The following is a 9,127-nucleotide window of genomic DNA, read 5'->3' as shown; positions in this document are numbered from 1 at the left end:
TTCCACGTGGACTAGTTCGACTTTCTATGTATCGTTTTTTGGGCCTTTGAGAGTGCCGACAACTTTAAGTATGCACAATATCGTATACTTTGACAATACATCTTAGACCCCAGATGCGCACTAAGAAAGGATTTCCGAATATCACACTGGGGCGCCCCACTGGGAATAAAAGGGGAGCATTCTCATATGAAAATTACCTCTTCATAACTGTTTCTCCGTACCGCTATATTTTCAGATGCTGAAATTTTGTATTTAGATTTGTTTTATGTTATAGATGTGCGACAAGAAAAGATTTTTGAATATTCCAACTGGGACGCCAGCCGCGGGGGAAAAAGTCGGGTTCATGAAATGAACTGTCTCTCCATGCCCACAAATTTCCAATGGATGAATTTATATTAAGTATCAGCCTTGCATCCGTGCGGGGCCGGCCGGTTCGCTAGTATGGATATAAAAGAATAGGTACTTGCCAACGGAACACGTACTTACTCTGCGCGTCTTTGCAATCATTCCTGTTATGCTGAATTCTCACTGAAGGTGAGCGTAGTTGAATGACCAGATGTACAACCAGAAACAAAATTCGTTCATCTTGCGGTAGGTCGGGACAACGTTATACTCGTATTGGTTTTATTTTAACATGACTTGTCAGAAGGTTATCCACCAACCCCGATGGATTACTTGCTATATAAAGATTGTGCTCTACTGACCACACCAGAATTTGTCCGTGACAAGTCATTGCAACATTACTATCGTCAACATGTTCAAATTGGTGAGGGCTTTTTTTGTAGTATTCCTAGTTTGTATTTTCAAATTATTATTTGACATTATATGCCGTAACTCTACATGATTCGCATACATTTTCTAGTGACATTATATTTTTCAGATACAGTTAATGACAAAACTTTGATTATTAAAGTAATAACAGAATAAGTGAGTGCCTGGAATCATTGAACACCAATTTTCTTTCTCTGCGAAAAATAGGATACAATATTTGACTCACTGGAAAATAATAGTTATTTATTATGCAAGGGTGAAATGTATTAGATTTTAGCTCGAGGTTGTGTTGCCTTTCGACGCGAAGCGGAGGGAGACAAAAAACCGAGATCTAAAATCTTAATATTTTTCCGGTGTATAATACACATTTTTTTATGTGACGTGGAAAACGACGATTTATTGTTGGAAAAACATATTATTACAATATGTTGAAGTCAGAAAATTATCGAAGTGAAATTTGAATTTTTAACCAGGTAGGCTGTTGAACGTATGGCGTTGCTAAGAAACCAATCAATAGAAAACCAAATATCTGTCATTTTTTTTAACTGAACTGTTTATACTATAACAATTGAAACAAGTACATGTAAGAAATTAACAAAAAAATTAATAATAATTGCACAAAGGAACTTTTCCTCGGTTATCTTAAAGGTGCGATTTTGTTCCATTCTTTACATAAAAGAGGACGTGTGCTTCTCCACTCACAAGCGACTTTGGTGAAATTGGTGACACGTGTGAATCGTTGTATTTGTGCCACGCGCCAGTATACGGGTGTCTGCAGTATGCTGTTTAATGTCCTCTGTTAGTAGTCCCACTGTGATTTAAAAGTGCATATAGATTATAACAAGTAGCCACATTTTCTGCTACAAAATTGTCCATATCCAATCCTTCTAGGGGAAATTCGATGACATCATTCAATTTGCCTCTACTTTCTGTTGGAGAGAATCTTTTTAAATGTATTACTAAAATATAGGGAAATTTTTGGACTGATAGGGACTTTATGCATTTTCTCCTTTCCTTGCATTTCGAACACGTCGGTTTTACATTTCCATCCAAAGTTTCTTCTCTTGTAAAACAATCCAAGCATTGCCACAAACTCAATTGGTCGGTTCTTTGTGGTATGGAGAGAGACAAATCCCAGAAATGATCAAAGTATCCTGAAGAGTATCCACAGTGTGTGCATTTCATCGTGGATTTCAATTGGCCAACGAAATTATTCACAATCTTAGAGTTATGCATCCGCAAATATGTGAGCCATGACTCTTGTGCATTTCCGCTGTCGTTCAATTTTTCGTCAATCTCCGTTAAGATTGGTTTAGGTTTCTCATTAATTATATTAACCTCTTCATATAATCCTTCTAAAAGATAACGGAGAAACTCCTGGGCGTCTTGATGGAAATTACCCATGAATCGAGGAGCAAAACTTTGAATCTGTCAATTAAATTCTGTGATTTGATTTAGAAATTGCGAACTTAGTGGTTATTGGTTATTTTGAAAAATGTCTAATTCAGAGTTTTCTCTGACTCCACCGGAGTTAGTAGAAGCAGCGAAAGTAGCGTTACAAAAATTATTGCCAGCTAAATCGCGGAAAATTTATTAAATCGCATATTCAAGATTCACGGAATGGAAGATTATAAAGACATGCAGTTCTTTTTCGGAAACGGTGTTATTGGCTTATTTTTCGGAACTGGCACAACAACAAAAGCCATCAACAGTGTGGTCGAATTATTCAATGATTAAATATATGTTACAAACCAATAATAATGTAGACATTTCAAAATATTTCAAACTAATTACATTTCTGAAACAAAATGGGAAAGGTTTCACGGCCAAGAAAGCTGCGATATTTACGAGTACACATATTAGTGACTTTTTAAATAATGCTCCCGATGAAGTTTATTTAATGGCCAAGGTTGTTGTTGTATTTGGGATTGCAGGAGTTTATCGGATTTGTGAAATCAGCCAGGTACCATTAGATGATATTGAAGATTCGGGAAAGTTAATTATTGTGAAACTCAAGCAAACAAAGAATGATGTAAACAGGAGATTTATAGTTACTGAAGAATATATTGAATTTCACCGAATATACATAGCCCTTTGTCCAGCAGCAGCAAAGGATCGCCGGCAGTTTTATGCATTTCGCAATGGAAAATGTATCAATCAGGTTGTGGGTAGTAATCAATTTTATAAGGTACCTGAAGCAGTGGCTAATTTTCTTCAACTTGAAAATGCCTTTTTTCATATACAGGACATTCATTTCGAAGATCGTCTGCTATACTTTTATTTGCATCTGGGGATCTGGGGAGACTTGATGACACTAAAGAAACATAGCGGTTGGAAGTCATCAACGGTCGCTGAAGGGTATGTTCATGAATCGGTAGCACACAGGACAGAAATAGCTAATAAAGTGTCTAGAATGTTTGGCAGTACTGAAATAACACACACATCCAATTTGCGACCAGCTACATCAACGGCAGTTGATGTACATCCTCCCAAGGTCAACGTCCATCCTCTCCTTTCCAGGAAGGTGGATAGGTCTCTGGAAGATATCTCCTTTATATCAGCAGGTGAAGGCCATGACTGGCCGAATACACACTCTATTGACGATAACTCCGGACACTCGCATAGGACATGCCTGACAGTTTCATCTTCCTGTTCACACATTCTGCATAGAGGTGTGTCCACTAGCCCCATATTGTGGAGGTGTTTCCTCAGTTGACAGTGGCCAGTCAGAAATCCTACTGTAAAGCGTATATTTTTTCAGGTCCAGATATTCCTTCAGCGCCAACTTCCCAGGGTCGCCAAGGGGGATCCTGGCGAAATTGCATCCTTTGATTCCATCCCATCTCTTTAGGGATTGAGCATGGGTGTAACGTTTGGCTAGTTCCGCAATTGTCGAAGTCATCAGGTCCATCAGGTGCCACTGGGTCCTGAAATTCTTAGTTCAGCCGCTTCCTTGGCTGATGAGTCGGCAATGCAATTACCTTTACTCCTGTCGTGCCCTTTAACCCACCTGATGAGGCTTTGGCTAAATCTTGGTGGCACTAAAGTACTAGCCCAGAGGTAACACGTTGTCTGTTCAAGCCTAATAGGGCTTGTGTGCAGTAAGTGCAGATAGTTATGTTTTAGCCAGAATTTCCTTTTCTGGTTATTTCTTTTGTTTCGATTGAGATACCAGCCAGTTCTATTTGGATGAAAAATACATATATTCTGTCAGAAAACAAAAAATAATTCTGTACCCTTCTACAAAGTCTCTGTATGGCAAATATCTAGCGATTCAATGTAAAGAAATATTCAGATGGAAATAGACGACCCTTTTTTCAACCCCTGGTTTCAACGTGTGAATTCGAAGGAACAATGTATAGTGTTATACTGAAAAAATGTTGTATGGGAACGTTAAAATACTGATAAAATCCTACTTCTTTTCAAAAAGTTTATTCATTGATTCATTCGACATAACGGATTAACAAAAATAATATGGTATAAATGAATAATATACATGACTATACTTGATTTATAGTTGTGTATTTTGCAAGAGGTTCTACGATCGTATGAGAGTTATACATACCGATTTTGTAGGTTGAGATAGATAGCAAATGGAAGTATATGATAATATAGTATTTTTAATGAATATTTTCGATGAGTTATGCAAGAAAGTGATATTTGCGTTGTCTTTATAAACTTCAAGTGGATTCAAACATCATTTTCATCAATTTTGATATAACTTTTTTCCCCTTTTCAATGATGGATTTCACTCAGAATTTCTTAAGCATATATATAATCTTCAAAACATGCGAGTTCATGGAAAACTTTGGTATCTGCACGTGCCAAAAAACTACAAAAGTTGGACTCAAATATCTCCAACAATGAAATGAAACAAAGAAAGGTAATTAATCTAATGTTCAAAGTATCAGATGGTTCACAAGTCTTTCAGGAAAAAGGCCGTGTATGAATTCAAGAGATTCCATATATTTATATTGTGTGAACAAAAAGTTCAGGCAGTTTGTTGGAAATATTCAATTCATTTGTTGGTCTGTAATTTTCATAGTATGTTTGTTACCTGTTTTCGAAATGGGTACAATGGGTATATTGTGTATTTATTTGTTTGTAGTATGGAACCCCTATGATTAAGATCTGTATATCCGTCCATTGTTTAATTTATTTTTATTCTTTCCAAATGTGTCCAGTTGAAATTAATGTTTTTATCCATACTGAGTACCCATTCAATACATTAAGATTATTTTTAATTCTCAATATCCTGTTCGAATATGTCCAGTTCAAACTTGCATTCTTATCTATATCTAGTATTTATTCCAATAGATTGATTGGTTTTATATATTTATATTCTGTTCAAATGTAGCTATTTTAAATTTATATCTTGGTACTTAGTTTAATGCATGAATCTCATTCAATGTCAGATTCAGTATTCTCATTCCTTACACACAGGCAGATCATTTTGCCTCGTAAGATGTACTTCATTTGTTCACTGTTCATTTCTATATGTACATGTATATTTACTGTAAACAATCTTAAGAAAGTGAATAAATACATATCATTATTATTATATCCAGGAAACGTATGGTAACAATATCAGGAAGCTACTCTCAACAAAAATGGATGAAAAATATATCAGAATCAGCTCACAATTCAAAATGGAATGCCATAACGCTGTTTACAGTTCCACTTCTTATTTTATGGTTGCCATTTTTCGTGACTTATGATGAAATAATTTATGTTTGCTTTCGAAATAGTGTGCTATACTTCAATATTGATGGGTGTCTTTTGTTATCTATTGTTTTGAAATATTTATCGAACATAGAAAACATATAAGGTATTTTCAGAAGTATATTTTGTTACAGATTGCTTTCTTCGCCATCCTGGCCATCGCCTTTGCTGTACCTTCTCCAAACCCCAAACCTGACCCCCTTTCTCTGATTCAACCGGCAGCATTGACATACTCCGCGTATAGTCCAATCTCTACCTATTCGAATTTGGGATACAACTACCTTCCATATGCGTACAACTACAACTACTATGGATCACCATTGGCGTACAGGAATCTTTATTACTAAGAGAAGAGTTGCTCAAGAGAACATGGACTGCGATTGATACAGATTTAGGCAAATTCTCCCTCCTGGTGGAATTGATAACAAATTATTTCTCGATTGGGTGAATAAAAAATTCTAAAAACTATGGTTGTAATTTTTTTTCTAAAATCAAATTCAACGGAGAGTACCTTCAATACGTCTACTTTTGTGGAATTTCGTTGAAATAATTCAGTGTTGAATGAAAAAGTTCTACTCTACTTGTACGAATCTATCTATTTCACCACCAAGTAATCATTTTTCACTTCCGTAGCTCATAACGAATGGCCCTTCATTCCTATTGATGTGTCGAAGCTATTTTTAATGGTTTTTCTGGCCTGATCTGTATGTTTCAATGCCTGCTGGACTATCATGAACTTTTTCAAAGATGGGTAGATTGAGAGAGCTCTGATTGTTCTCACAGCAAAGTTTGAGTCTCCGGTTTCATTTAACTGATGGTGGCATGGCTTCATTCCTATTGGTTGAAATAAATGATCTTCCACGTGATTGACTCAACGTAGGAAAACATAATTCATTGATGTTGGATTCTATTTTTTTCTCCATTGAAATTTCTTTTGTAATTTAGAGTTTTCATTTCCTTTCTACATGATCTTGCACCACAAATGAAGTGAAACTGGAAACTTATACCTGAAGATGGAAACACAACTATAATACTTCATTCATTGCCTCACTGCTTTTCATAATGTTAACCGTTGTCGCAAAACAAACTTTGAGCATGAAAACCTGCGGAACACGACCAACAAACCTAGAAAATAGCTTTGTCATCTTCTGCCGTAAAATTTCATTGTCCTAGAATGAACACATCTAATTTGCAGATCTCGTTGAGCAATGAGCAAGGTTGTCACATATATATGTATTAGTTGATATATTGAAAACTATCAGACAGCTGCACAACAATGGCGAATGTAACTACAACGATGTTTTTCAAACTCGTAACAACAAACGAAGTAAAAAAAGTCATAGCCCCATTACCTAATGAAGAAAGCACAGGGCATGATGAGGTCTCTACAAAAATTATTAAAGAATGTGCAGATATATTATCAGACCAAATAGGGCATATTATGAATTCATGTGTTGGTTTTTGGAGAAATCCTGATCTTCTCAAAATTACCATTCTAGTACCCGTATTGAAAAATGGTGACAAAAAGAGTATCAAAAATTATCATCCTATATCAGTTATCAGCGTACTCTCAAAAATTTCGAAAAAACTAATATCTCTCAGAATGAACGGCTACCTCGAAACCTTCGATCTGATGACAGAGTGTCAACATGGATTCAGGAAAAACTGCTCAACAGAAATCGTAACGCTAAATTTCACATAACACATACATGATTCAATTGACGAAAAAACAATTATTGTAGGAGTCTTCTTTGACTTGAGCAGGGCCTTCGACACTGTGAACACTAAATTTGTAGCAGACAAACTCTTCAACCTTGAGATTCATGGTAATGTAAATCAATTAATTGTTTCTTTTTTTGGCGAATAGATGTTTCCAGGTAAAGCAGAATAACATCAAGTCGGATAAATTCTCAGTTACAACAGGTACCCCTCAGGGCAGCGTTCTTGGGCCACTAATATTTTCATTATATGTAAATGATCTTACTCTCAATATAAGTCATGGAAAAATATTTCTCTATGCAGATGACACGTCTATCATTCTTTCTAGTAAAACATCTGACGATATGACACAAATGATAAATGCTGTTCTAATCAAATTCAATGGGTGGTGTAACAAGAAGAGACTCATTGTCAACCAGAACAAAACGGTATACATGCAATTCATCGAGAAGTCAACATAATCTCAATCTCAGTTTCCAAAATAAACCTTTAGAACGGACCAGCTTGACAAAATTCTTAGGAACTATGGTTGACTCACTCCTCACATGGCAAGAACATATAGATTATATATGTAAGAAATTGAATCAATCATACTATCTGATGAAATCTCTTAAGTGCAAGTTAGATACAAATTCACTGATATCAGTTTATTATGCCAAATTTCACTCGATCATGTATCAGAACATTTCGGTCTGGGGACTAGCTACTGGATCAGACAGGATTTTTATGAAACAAAAAGCACTGCTGAGATTGATATTTGATTTAGACTTTAGAACTTCATGTAGAAATACATTCCAAAAAAATAAAATATTGACAGTTGCAAGTCTGTACATTTTAGAAACATTGACATGTACATGAAAATAAAGAACTTTTCAAAACAAAAACAGAGATGCATAGCTATAATATAAGAAGAAAAGATATGATCATAACACGAAAACACCATCACGCAAAATATGAAAAATCTCCTAAATTTGCCGGCATTCGAATGTATAATTTACTGCCAAACGATATAAAGAGTCTGTCTCCTCATATCTTTACAAAAAAAATTTAAACGTTATTTATCAGAAAAGGGTTTTTACACAGTAGTCGAATTTACACTTGAAGTAAGCAATGAGCGATCGTATTTCATTTGAAAACTGTATATATAATGTATAATATATATATATATATATATATATATATATATATATATATATATATATATATATATATATATCCCATCTGCACATTATGTAGCAAAAAGGATCAATAAATCTATCTATCTATCTATCTATCTATCTATCTATCTATCTATTCCATCAGTTTCAATGAAACTTGCATCGTTTTCATAAGCGAAAAAAATTTGGAAAGAATAGTCGAAATCCGACGAATGGTTTCTGAGGAATGCACGAACAAAGATGCATATGAAATAACAAATGTGAGGAAATATCCACTCATCATATGAGAGACACAAAATGAAAATGTTCAAGTTTGATATACGTTAATCAAAGTAGTGTCCAACAACCTGACTTATTATTTTAAAGTGTAATATAGGCAAATTCAGCCAAGGATCTGTATATGTATCTGTAGAGTAGGGAGGGTGAGTGTAGACCCACAGCAGGCCAATGTGACCCATTGTACGTCCTTCCGAAGATTTGTTCTCGTCATCGTCCATTCTGTCCTTTCCAGGAAGGTGAACAGGTCACTAGGAGACATCTCCTTTATATCAACAGGTGGAGACCAAGACTCGCCGAACACACACTCTCTTTGGCAACTTTGAGGTGTCTTACGGCGGCCTTCGGGAAGGTTTTGGAAGGTACAGTGACATTACTGTCATTGCGCGGCTCCTCCAATCTTCTTGGGATTCCTTCCGAGGAGGTGCTCAAGTAAGGGCGCTTATCTGCAGGGGCAGCCGGTTCCTTGCCTTTATTCAAGG

General features: G+C 35.7%; 1 long non-coding RNA gene across 1 annotated transcript; it reads left to right on the top strand.

Annotated features, from left to right (window-relative positions):
- Nucleotides 1-549: 549 nt before the first annotated feature.
- LOC111508321 (uncharacterized) lies at nt 550-5,959 on the top strand. Its single transcript, XR_002722511.2, has 2 exons — nt 550-766; nt 5,628-5,959. It is a non-coding gene; the product is annotated as an uncharacterized lncRNA (long non-coding RNA).
- Nucleotides 5,960-9,127: the final 3,168 nt, after the last annotated feature.

This window comes from Leptinotarsa decemlineata, unplaced genomic scaffold, assembly GCF_025532065.1.
Source record: "Leptinotarsa decemlineata unplaced genomic scaffold, Ldec_3_MD MMD2_tig00000251_RagTag_RagTag, whole genome shotgun sequence".
Taxonomy (NCBI): domain Eukaryota; kingdom Metazoa; phylum Arthropoda; class Insecta; order Coleoptera; family Chrysomelidae; genus Leptinotarsa; species Leptinotarsa decemlineata.
The sequence above is the reverse complement of the archived record's forward strand: the minus strand, read 5'-3'. Positions and strand labels throughout refer to the sequence as shown.